This window comes from Procambarus clarkii, chromosome 45, assembly GCF_040958095.1.
Source record: "Procambarus clarkii isolate CNS0578487 chromosome 45, FALCON_Pclarkii_2.0, whole genome shotgun sequence".
NCBI lineage: Eukaryota > Metazoa > Arthropoda > Malacostraca > Decapoda > Cambaridae > Procambarus > Procambarus clarkii.
Genome location: NC_091194.1, coordinates 541,843 through 545,025, shown reverse-complemented (window position 1 = coordinate 545,025; position 3,183 = coordinate 541,843). Strand labels below are relative to the sequence as shown.

The 3,183-nt window shown below is 47.5% G+C and overlaps 1 long non-coding RNA gene across 1 annotated transcript in view; it reads right to left on the bottom strand.

The window, feature by feature from the left end:
* LOC138350433 (uncharacterized) overlaps positions 1–2,786 on the bottom strand; it is a 17,585-nt gene extending 14,799 nt beyond the window's left edge. The window contains exon 1 of the long non-coding RNA XR_011222072.1: positions 1,996–2,786. This is a non-coding gene — a long non-coding RNA (uncharacterized lncRNA). The remainder of the gene's footprint in view (positions 1–1,995) is intronic.
* Between the last annotated feature and the right edge of the window lie 397 nt (positions 2,787–3,183).

Here is a 3,183-nt window from a genome sequence, read left to right as displayed (position 1 = left end):
TCCTACCACCCCCATTCTTTTGTATGTACACACACATATGTATATAGTAGCAGTGCTAGTTGTGAATAATTGTAAAAGTATGAAAAAATATTAATATCTCCCACAAGATAGAGTATTATTATAATGATAATTGTATTTAATAATTATGTTGGGAAGGATTGAGTCTCATGTTAGAAACTTAGTAATTTGTTCCTCTGATTTAAAAGTGTATTTGTCATCTCTATAGTGTTAGAAGAAGATTTGTTGTCTCTTGAACCCAGCAGAGGTTCATAAGCCTTAATAACCCACCAGAGGTTCATAGGCCTTAATAACCCACCAGAGGTTCATAGGCCTTAATAACCCACCAGAGGTTCATAGGCCTTAATAACCCACCAGCGGTTCATAGGCCTTAATAACCCACCAGCGGTTCATAGGCCTTAATAACCCAGCAGAGGATGATTGGCCTTAATAACCCTTAACAACCACCAGCACAATTCATGCACATTCTAAACTATTCTACCACCACATTACCAGGAATTGTTAAAATCGAGTGAAGATAATGCAATTGAAAGCTAAAATGGCATATGTCTACCAATTGCCGCGAGTTGAAGACTGATACGAAACGATATCAATGATTTCTGTATATAAGAGAGAGAGAGAGAGAGAGAGAGAGAGAGAGAGAGAGAGAGAGAGAGAGAGAGAGAGAGAGAGAGAGAGAGAGAGAGAGAGAGAGAGAGAGAGAGAGAGAGGGAGAGAGAGGGAGAGAGAGAGAGAGAGAGAGACAGGGAGAGACAGAGAGAGAGAGAGAGAGAGAAAGAGAGAGAGAGAGAGAGAGAGAGAGAGAGAGAAAGAGAGAGAGAGAGAGAGAGAGAGAGAGAGAGAGAGAGAGAGAGAGAGAGAGAGAGAGAGAGAGGGAGGGAGGGAGGGAGGGAGGGAGGGAGGGAGGGAGGGAGGGAGAGAGGGAGAGGGAGAGAGAGAGAGAGAGAGAGAGAGAGAGAGAGAGAGAGAGAGAGAGAGAGAGAGAGAGAGAGAGAGAGAGAGAGAGAGAGAGGGAGGGAGGGAGGGAGGGAGGGAGGGAGGGAGGGAGGGAGAGAGAGAGAGAGAGAGAGAGAGAGAGAGAGAGAGAGAGAGAGAGAGAGAGGGAGGGAGGGAGGGAGGGAGGGAGGGAGGGAGGGAGGGAGGGAGGGAGAGAGAGAGAGAGAGAGAGAGAGAGAGAGAGAGAGAGAGAGAGAGAGAGAGAGAGAGAGAGAGAGAGAGAGAGAGAGAGAGAGAGAGAGAGGGAGGGAGGGAGGGAGGGAGGGAGGGAGGGAGGGAGGGAGGGAGAGAGAGAGAGAGAGAGAGAGAGAGAGAGGGAGGGAGGGAGGGAGGGAGGGAGGGAGGGAGGGAGGGAGGGAGGGAGGGAGAGAGAGAGAGAGAGAGAGAGAGAGAGAGAGAGAGAGAGAGAGAGAGAGAGAGAGAGAGAGAGAGAGAGAGAGAGAGAGAGGGAGGGAGGGAGGGAGGGAGGGAGGGAGGGAGGGAGGGAGGGAGGGAGAGAGAGAGAGAGAGAGAGAGAGAGAGAGAGAGAGAGAGAGAGAGAGAGAGAGAGAGAGAGAGAGAGAGAGAGAGAGAGAGAGAGAGAGAGAGAGGGAGGGAGGGAGGGAGGGAGGGAGGGAGGGAGGGAGAGAGAGAGAGAGAGAGAGAGAGAGAGAGAGAGAGAGAGAGAGAGAGAGAGAGAGAGAGAGAGAGAGAGAGAGAGAGAGAGAGAGAGAGAGAGAGAGAGAGAGAGAGAGAGGGAGGGAGGGAGGGAGGGAGGGAGGGAGGGAGGGGGAGAGAGAGGGAGAGAGAGAGAGAGAGAGAGAGAGAGAGAGAGAGAGAGAGGGAGAGAGAGAGAGAGAGAGAGAGAGAGAGAGAGAGAGAGAGAGAGAGAGAGAGAGAGAGAGAGAGAGAGAGAAAGAGAGAGAGAGAATGCCAACATATAAACCAAGACTAGGCTTAGTGAGAAAGTCCATATCAATTAACAATACATAACATACACACCTCGATACAAGAAGTATTGCATAGAGTTGCATGAGAAGCAAGGCATCAACTCCTAAGAGGATCCATCCGGAGGATCCATATATTACTCTTCTCAATAGATGGCAGGTTTCTGATTGGCCAGAAAACTTATTTTCCGGTCCGAGTTCGAGGCTGCCAGACAAGGACACGGTAGCCCCCTGCTAGAAGACCTGCAGAGGGGGAAGTTGAGTGAGAATGTTTTGTTACTCATTCTCATCTCTTCCAAGAGTGATTTCACGTAATAAATCATAGATAGTTAGATCCCCTTTACCGGAAGCCTCAACCATCTGCCCCACCATTCAGACCACCGATATATTCAAATTGAATTGTCTCGATTCTAGAGACAAAATCAAACAACTTGAAGTGGATGGACTAGAGAGTTGGCGACATGGTGGCCCGTCCTCCAATAATGATAGTACTTATACCAACTATTTGCTCAAACGTACAAAAATCAACTGTTGGAAACCCAAACTTTTTGCACTTAGTATAAGTGAATTAGCCCAAATGACGAACTTAACAAATAAAATACAATTAACTTTGCCTAGCCTAACCTGTCGAAGGCGTAGTCAAACGTAGGTCTAATATATGGGACCAAACCTAACTCTCAGTGTATATACACCAAGAAGCTGGGTACACCTATCAGTGTATATACAGCAAGAAGCAGGGTACACCTCTCAGTGTATATACACCAAGAAGCAGGGTACACCTCTCAGTGTATATACACCAAGAAGCAGGGTACACCTCTCAGTGTATATACACCAAGAAGCAGGGTACACCTCTCAGTGTATATACACCAAGAAGCAGGGTACACCTCTCAGTGTATATACACCAAGAAGCAGGGTACACCTCTCAGTGTATATACACCAAGAAGCTGGGTACACCTCTCAGTGTATATACACCAAGAAGCTGGGTACACCTCTCAGTGTATATACACCAAGAAGCTGGGTACACCTCTCAGTGTATATACACCAAGAAGCAGGGTACACCTCTCAGTGTATATACACCAAGAAGCAGGGTACACCTCTCAGTGTATATACACCAAGAAGCAGGGTACATCTCTCAGTGTATACACCAAGAAGCAGGGTACACCTCTCAGTGTATATACACCAAGGAGCAGGGTACACCTCTCAGTGTATATACACCAAGAAGCAGGGTACACCTCTCAGTGTA